The sequence below is a fragment of the Cibotium barometz genome, chromosome 5 (assembly GCF_041138505.1).
Source record: "Cibotium barometz isolate CiBa-2024 chromosome 5, ASM4113850v1, whole genome shotgun sequence".
NCBI classification, from domain to species: Eukaryota; Viridiplantae; Streptophyta; class Polypodiopsida; order Cyatheales; family Cibotiaceae; genus Cibotium; species Cibotium barometz.
The window spans coordinates 27,419,994-27,429,873 of record NC_141050.1 but is presented as its reverse complement, the minus strand read 5'-3'; positions in this window follow the sequence as shown (position 1 = coordinate 27,429,873).

Genomic DNA, 9,880 nt, shown 5'->3' with positions numbered 1-9,880 from the left:
AGAGCCTTGAGATGAGCCATTGAACTCCCCGATCCATTACCATTTAGCTAGTCAACGGGCATAGTTGACTTTACTTTTAAAAAAGTCAAGATATTTTGACCAAACCCTCTTGGGAGTCATCATCAATCTCTCTCCTTTATGCCAAAAACCAAAGGATTTTGACAAGGTTTAAGCATTTTAGAGCCAATTTTCTATTTTTTGCTATAGTGTAAAAACCCTAAAAGAGAGAATATTAGGGTAATCCTGATTCTTACTATTTTTTCATAACTTGAAATTAGACATCATTAGCTCTTCATAGTACCAAAAACCACTCAATTCCAAGTAGTTTTGAGAATTCTACGCTCAAATTATATTTTTAGCAATCTTTCATGGTGGTGGGAAGAGGTCACAACTCTAAACATAAGGGCAACTTCAAGGAAGCTTTTATGCATGATGAAGCCGGTGTGCCAATGATGCAAGGGAGGAGCAATTCGCAAATCAATTATTATGCCCTTGTCGCTATGGAGACATATAGGATACACTCTGACTATACGGAGATGGAGAAGGCAAGGCTCATGTTCACCTCCCAACCATAGAGCAGAATGAGGAGTCCCCCATCCCGTTGGGCTATATGTAGTGGCTTGCCTACCCACACTAGCCCAAACGCCCGTGGTACTCTTACCCCGACGTCTTACCAATGAACCACGAGCCTGCTCGTTCGTCGCCGACACTCTGACACGCATACTCAAATTTTGGTCAAGCCCACGTACACGCTACACGCTGTGTGACATTATCTCCCTCTTAAGAAGAGTTTTCGTCCACGAAAACAAACTCTGGAAAGTTCTTGGCAAGCATTCTCAAGCCTTCCCATGTGGTACATAGTATACCTGATCTTCCATTCTCTAAATTCAAGAATTTTCTTGGGTTCATGTGGAAGAGATGGTAGTTCAACAAGTTCCACCAAAACATTAGGAGTAACTACGTTGTTCTTATGGTCAACGATTTTTTAGAGTCTACTGACATGAAAAACAAGATGTACTCAAGAGCTCTCTAGCAACTCAAGTTTGTATGCTATGCTACCAATTTTCTTAAGGATTTTAAACAGACCGCAATATCTAGGAGAAAGCTTTTGACACTTTCTCGTCTCGAGAGTCTCCAACTTTGCGACTTTCAAGAAACAAAGTCACCCTCTTCAAAGTCCACTTCTCTGTCGGCTCTTGTCAGTGTACATTTTTGCATGATCTTGTGCACTACAAATGCTATCTCTTGCTACTTTTAGCATATCTTGCATGTCTTCAAGGAAATCCTTGAGAGACTGAATCTTCTCCTTTTGTAGCCTTATGGCCACAGGAGATCTCAGCTCGAAACCATACATTAACATGAATGGACTAAATCTAGTCACACTGAATTTTTTAAGCTATTATAAGAAAACTCCAAATGTGGCAGGTATTCCTCCCAATTGGATTGCTTTTTATTGACATACACAGACTGCAGATGAACAATTGTACTCATACTCAGAGTAGTGTTCAACTTTTTAAAGACTTCCCTCCAAAAGTAACTATCGAATTTTCTATCTCTATCTGAAACTATATCTGTGGGCACGCCATATAGCTTGTAGAGATGTTCGATAAACAATCTAGCTAAACGATACTCATACTCAGAGTAGTGTCCAAATTTTTAAAGACTTTCCTCCCAAAGTGACCATCTAATTTTCTATCCCTATCTAAAACTATATCTATGTGTAGGCTATATAGCTTGTAGAGATGCTCGATAAACAATCTAGCTAACTCAGTAGTAGGTATAAATTTGACCATCTTGTCAATCTATCAACCACTACCCAAACCGAATCATTCCCTCAAATCGTTTAAAGTAAACTGGTGAATCGTGATAAAATCCATGGAAATACTCTCCCATTTCCCTTTGGGAATATCCAATGGATGTAGCAAACCTCCAACCTTGAGGCACTCATGTTTATTGACCTGACACTTTTTGCATTTCAGCACAAAATCTTGGACGTCCTTAAACAAAATTGCCCAATAAATATGTCTTTTAGTAGCTAGCACATAGGTCTTTTATATCCCAAGATGACCAGCGCTCGGGCTATCATGACTTTCAATAAAAATTTGGCACCGAAAGCCACCAATAGTTGGTACACAAACTCTACCCTTGTATAGTAGGTACTCATCGTCAATGGAATAGTGTCTATACTTTCCCCCCTGATGAACTTTATCACCCCTAAAAGAATTAATGTCAAGTAGTTGTGAAGGGTCCACCCCCGTGTTGGATGAGGGAGAAGATGCTCTACACACTCACACAGGCACACACACCCACATAGTCGAATCGAGCTCGAAGAAGGAGTGAGAGAGAGAGAGAGAGAGAGAGAGAGAGAGAGAGAGAGACTAGAAGCAAAGCTGGAAAGTACTCTGATAATTATAAAAAATGATTAGAATACAATAGCATAAATAGAAGCCCTAGCCCAGGGCTAATGTGGCTAACACACAAGAGTGTGTTTACACACGGGGGAAAAACCCCTGCCCAGCACAGGGTAAAAAGTGCCCGTGTGTAGGTCTGTTCACAGCAGGGACTTCCAGGCTAACAAACCCCTCTGAAGTGAATGAACGCGTACAGGGTGTAGCAGATTACCCTGGAAAGAATTTGGTAAGCCCATTTGCTACATTGGCCTATGTAGGCACATAGGTCAAGGTAATCTCTCCTGCATGGAGCCTTCTTGACATAACGATAATACACTTAAATGTGCTGTGTCCACACGACTGCATATGCGCTCTAACTGTGAAAAAATGGTGGTAGAAGACAGCTATCCAAAACCAAGATCTGTCGATAGACGACAGAGCCATACACATTCCACAATAGCTATGAATGTTGCATTGTACTCAGCTTCACAACTTGAAAAGGCTACTATTAGAAATAGTTACCAGTGTTGGACACCTTAGTGTCAGAACATCATGCCCAATAGCTGTTAGTATAGGTAGCAAGCATAAAGAAAACACATTTCTACTTCATTGCATGCCAATGCTGAAGCTAGGGCAATGCTCAAATCTGCTCAACTATGACACTGCATACTGAATTTCAAGACGGGTATTTCATATGTAATAAGACATCCGGTAATTCGTTGATAAAGGGCAGCACCAAACACATCATTGGAGGTAGTAGGACGCCCCCCTCAATTGCTATGAACTGGATACTTAAATAGTGCAAAAGCCCAATCTCTGAACATCATATGCATATTGTAACGTTCGCGAGCAAATGGTTAAGTCCAATTTCTGCAAAATATATTGAATGTTAGCAGCAACAGAAAGGTTGGATGCATGATTGTAATCCAATGATCATACTCCAATGCATCAAGAAGAGAACATGGCTCCTCATGTAATGCGAAAGAAACAAGGGTGAAATCAATAAAATAAGATGCATGACCACGTGTCCGACTATTGCTATCAGAAGCAAAAGATCACAATGGTTGCATCCTCTTCAATTAACGCATCACCCATGGAATTAGAGCAAGTAGCAAAGGATTGATTCAGAGCCAAAATAGGCTCACTTGAGTCAGCAAGAAATAGAGAATGTGAGCACTGTGAAAAACAACAAGGGATAAACGATCAAGGTCCACATAATGTCAATATATATGAAAAATAACCTGTGTCAATGGACAAGCCGACCAGTTGGAATTAGCAATGAAAGTGGGTGGATATAACAATCTATCAATTGGGGGGCATCACGACATACATCCAACCAAACCATGAGAGTATAAAGAAAACTCTCAATATGGCAAAATAAAGAAGATGTGTAATCCAACACAGATTGAGGTAGAAGAACCCTGAATTATGCATAGTGACAAGGCAACCAAGTTGAAGACAATGTAACAGTCTGACTCCATGAGCATCCATGTCAAGGAGCTGCAAAGGTGAGGTAACTCAAACAAGGAGCTGGTTTAGCATAACTAATACATCTCAGCAAGTAAAACATCAATGCATATAGGTATGTCTCCAAGACATAGCACAATTGAGGGGTCAAATGCATAAGTGACCACAAACATCACCATCAACAATACACATCATGTGTCCCCCCCTCAAATGCAAAAGCCATAGAGACAATTTTGTTGACAACTACTATAAAGCATAATCAGCTGAGGATAGATCGTCACCAGGATCAATGTTAAGCATATCACCAATTGGCAATCCTGAGTCAGGGTACGGATCATCTCCAGGATCAGTGTTAGGCTTAGTAGCATCATGTCATTCAGCATCAGATGAACCAATAACTGACAATCCTATATGTGACGAGTATTCCCTCCTTCGATCAGTCCGCATTGTTAGGAGCTTGTGTGGGAGCTTCATAGGTGTGGCAACTCCTGAACCATAAACTAACATTGTAACCGCATAAGAGGTGAATTTAGGGTGTATCCAATTTCTACTTTGACAAGATCCATAGGCATGGCCTAGACCCCATTCAATCCCCTATGTCTAGCCCACTGGGCTTATGGAGTCAACGTTAACTCACACACTTATAATTGATATTTATGATTCATTACTCATACACCCAACTGAAGCAATGGAAAGACAATTCATGCACACACTCTCCATGATAAACATTTATTTTGACATTTAAACTTTAAGTTTTTATACATTAAAAAGTATTGAAGAACATACATATTGAAAATCATACGATAATTCTAAATGTTATCCAGTATATAAAATTAATATCATAATGATCTCCTTGCACCATGCCTCTACTCCTCAAACTAGGAAGATATACACCACTCAGCTCAAGCACTCTAACTTATGCTACCGTATGGCGAGGAGCCTTCAAATCTCGCATCCCAACTCAATAGGAGCCACTTCTAATGGCCATATCCTTCCCAAGGCATAAACACTCCATGTTACTTTCACACCAGAGTTATGATCGACACGTAGGTCTAGCCCAGATGTGCCTGGCATAGTACACACCAAAGCCGCCTCTATTCTCCTACCAAACATGCTAGGAGTACACCCACGTCCACTGATATGGGTCAAGGTCTCAGATGACCATCTTTGCCCACAAGACTCACCAAGCGAATGACATCTGCCCGACATCATATCAACTTATGAGGTACCTTCACAATTTCCAATAAGTATATAAATGATTTCACTAAGTATATTTTAAATAGTATCCAAACAATTATCCTATTTCATGATGCATCACACATGCATCAGGAAATAGGATAAACCATCACAAGTTCTGATGAGATAATCTCGGTCCTCCATCGATTCCCCCAGGACACGCTTACTGATCTAATAATCTTGTTCCAACTTTTACGGTCCTTTGAGCAACAATTGAATCCATCCTTCCCATAAGCCACAGGGTCTCTAAGGACCAGCTTATATTGATCCTTTGGTTTCTCAATTTCTAAGCCTATCCTTTAGTTAGACTGATAATGCCAAGTTTCTAAAGGACACATACTCTTAATTTAGACTAAAAGCACTTCTCTTAAGGGTCAAGGCTTTACTGCCTTACTCATCCTTTCTGGGTTTAGAACTAAACTTTAAGTCATACACCTATACCTAGCCTTGAATTAAGGTTTTGGTCATAGCACAATTCTTTGATGATCGTTCCTAATGTCTCAGATAAAAACTTACTACTATGAGGAGTTTTTCCAAGGTAAGTCAACTTCAAGGCTCCTTCTTCTCTAAGGCCTCTTCTTCTCTTTTCTATAAAGTTACTCTTAGCCATATAAGAGATTCACCTAAATTTAAGATAGGTCCTATTCATGTTTCAACCAAGTACTTTCTCCTTGAATCATCTCATGTATGGATAGAGTCTTTACATTCTTAATTTAAATCCCAGCTCTTCCTTAATTTGACTTAGTCAAGCTACTATTCTAAGTTTAGACCTTTATTGGTCTTAGATTATTGGGCCTCTAGTTGAAATCTAGTTACTTCTCTTTAACTTGCCCTTGTCCATCTCTAGATTAATGCTACATCTTTCTAGTATTTCATTAGGGCCTTTTATTTCATTAGTATTTTCTTCTAAATTTAGACCCTTAGTGACACTTCTACCCTTAATTTTCTTCATAATTCGGGTCTCTGAAGAAAAACCTCACTAGAAATGGCATTCTCTATCTACAATTTACTAGTCTTTAACTTTCCAGACAATCTAATTATGCATACTCTTGGTTTAATTTATTCAATCCAATTTATGCACATTATACAAATGGGATTGCTTACCTTCTCTCAGTAAACTTTTATAAAAATGAGCATGTGTAATGCGCACATATATGTACATCCACTATTTAGTTTATTTACTCCATAATTCTAGATCCTAATCCTAATTTATGGGATTTTGAAATAAGATTAGGGACTAATTAAATCCTACTATTAGTTTATTCTACTCTCTCTAGGTTAAAAGTAAAATTATATTTAGATTTGTTTTAAATCTAGTACTATATCTTAGGTTAACTTCACAATTTAATCTATAATCAACCTTAGTCTAAGCAATACATTAAAAATTAACTTCTTAGAGTATAGTTAAAACCAATATCTTCCTAAAATAAAACTTCCTATGGGTACCAATTGCCCCCCCCCCCAAGCGTGTGCCAAAAGCATTCCCACTTGAGTACTTATAGTTTTTATTACTTTTACAAAAATAGATTACAAGGCTATTTTTGCCCTTGCTTGCTCTACAAGCTTTCTTTTACAAAAATTGGGTGGTAAAATATATGAAAAATCTCACTCCCACGACAGTCCCCCTAGTTGAGACGACAAACAGTCCTCGGTTGTAAATATCAGTGCACACAGGTCATTAAACACATTAATCATTCCCATGTGTAAGCAATGATCTCATAGGCATCCCTATTCGACCATAGAGGTTATGACTAACATACCCTCTTGTCAATGCACATAGCTGATTAACACGTAGTTAATCCTAACAATATACCAACGCACATAGCTAGTTAACACACAGTTAATCCTGGTTTAAACCAAAATATGTCAGTGCACATAGCCGATTAACATGCAGTTAATCTTGATGAAATTATACCAGCGCACATAGCTGGTCAACACACAATTAACCTTGGTTTAAGCCAAAATTGGCATGGTTTGCAAAGTAAACTCAAAGGTTCAAACACGGCTTAAAGGCTAATTAAGCGTGGCTCGCAGGTTCTCATGGATATGGATTACCTCGAATAGACTCAGATTTCAATGAGTAACACCCGAATCCAATGGTATAAATATGAAATTCACTTTGTTTCTACAAAATAAATTGGAACACTAAGATTAAGATGTTATTAAGTTAGTTCAAATGTATCATGAATTGTGAATTTGGAATATAAATTTTGTTTTCACAAGGTACTGGCAAAATAAATTAAGTCTAGAAAAACATGCATAAATCTATATATTATTTGTTAGCTTAATGTAAAACTAGGTGATGAAAAGTAGATAACATGTGCATTTGATTTATTTATTTTTAGTTGCTACAAAAATAAACTTAAATAACAAATATTAAATAAAACTTGACAACGTAAAATAGAATCTAAAAGTAAGAAAGTCTTACCTTGATGTATTGTTGGCTACAAAATAAAAAAGTTAAGAAAATATAGAATTTAAAACAATTCGTATAAATAATTGTAAATGTAATCATTCGGTAAAGATGGAGACTTATCGTGTGTAAGTCCAGTTGATAATTGTCAAAAGCTCAACGCAGCTTCATGATAGAAATCATTGGTATAACCTGCACATCATGCTTACACCATGCATAACAACAGTCCTACCCTCATGCACAAACTCAAGTCTATAAACTAGTTAAGTAAAATAACCATACGGCCTAGAATATTGTCAGCCCGAGTGAGGTTCTTAACCAAAAAATCTACCCAAGTCCAGAATCCCTGTAGAGCTCAGACACATTGAATCTAGTTTGTTCATAAGCATATAACAATATTCGCTTTTGGTCTCATATAGCAATTATCGCCTCTCTCTCTCTCTCTCTCTCTCTCTCTCTCTCTTCTTGTTCTTCTTGTTATTTCTTCTTCTCCGGCATCTTCTTCTCCTTCTTTTCCTTCTTCTCCTCCTTCTTTTCCTCTTCTTCTTCATCTTCTTCATCTTCATCTTCTCCTCCTCTCTCCGCTTCTTCTTCTTCTTCTTCTTCTTCTTCTTCTCCTCCTTCTCTCTCTCTCTCTCCTCCTCCTCCTCCTCTTCTTCTTCTTCTTCTTTTTCTACGGCTTACCACACGCTACCACACAGCTATCGCTTTATCCCATATGGCATCTCGTTGGCCCGGTTAAGAGAAAATAAATAAGAAAGGAGGGCTTCTTTTCCTTCCATCTCTTATGGAGACACCGGTGCCCGACTTCCATCATTCATTGTTGGCTGTGTGGTGCCGTTTGTCGCTTGTCCATTACCATGTTGTGCCGACGCTTGTTGGCTGGTTGGCCAATGCCCGATGTGCGTTGTCATTGTGATGCATCAGTTCTGCAGACTGTTTTGCTTGCCACTGTGCGCACTGTGCATTGTGGCAGGTGTTGTACTCTGACGCGCACTGTGGTTGGTACCTGGCCTGTTCAAGATCCTTGGGTTTCATGTCACCACATTGTGCACCTTACACAGAACCCCTTGTCCCATGCTAGGCCGTTTTAGTGCCCCAAACACACACCTTTTGATAAATGCAGCGTAGCCAGGCTCTAATACCACTGTGACGAAAATGTGTTGACCTCAGGAAGCATGAGAAATAGAAAATATGGGCACGAGAGAAAAACACGGGATTGGGTACCAACTGCCCCCGCAAGCGTGTGTGCCAAAAGCATCCCTGCGCTTGAGTACTTCGTAGCATGCAAGCACATGTACTTTGTATATATTCATGTCTTCGTGTGCACAGGCTTTCACATCTTAGTGTTTTCACACAAGGGTACATGTGTACACAAGTGTTTTCACACAAGGGTACATGTGTACACATATGCAGAAATATACTTTATAATTTTTTAAGCATATGAACCTTATAAAATTTCAAGGTTATCACCTAAAAATTAATTTTCAAAGGCTTTTGGTTATTTTTGAGCAATTTTCCCATTTGAACATTTCTTCTTCAAGAATTTATAAATTTTGAACCAACTTTTCTTTTAACACAGGTGAGAGGGATCTCACAGCAGTGACACTGACTGTGACACAGGGGTTTACTATGTGGTAGTGTGTCTCCCAAGAGTTGTTGTTTGGCTAAGGAGACATGAAGTGGCTACACTACCACACTCCACTACACACTCACACACTCTGGCAACACACTATGCTCGGACATGTGCCCAAGAGACAGTGAACGATTAGGCAATTGGCAAGATGACACTTACTATGCTCGACATGCTCGACGTGCACCCAAGAGACAGTGATAATAGGCAATTGGTAAGACTACACTTCAATAGAACACACTTCTTGAAGGAAAGAGACATAGAGATAATCAAGAACAAGAAAAATTGCATTCATTCACTAACTCATCGATTGATTGACCCAGTTGGTAGTCCCAAGGTTACTTTCTATAGCGTGGACCATATATAGAGAATCTACACAATCATCACAAATTCTCAGGTAACAGAAAAAATCTAACAAAGATAGAGGTAGCCACACTAGAGATGGCAAGATTCATGTTGGAGATGGAAGGTAGTGTCAAAGGAGAAAGATGTTGGACGGCCGTAAACAAAAAAGTATAAGGGTGGGGTGTCAAAGGTTACAACAAAGAGGATTGACCACGCCTTGTCATTGAAATGCATAATTATGGCTCAAAGGGTGATTAAAAACTTGAGCACGAGATATGTATAATAAATAGAGACAATAAATTTTGCCGTTAGAGGTTAGAGATATGATATCACTATTGCAAAACACCCAAGTTGCACTTCACAAGACTTTCAAATTAGGGCAGCTAGGGGGTGTGC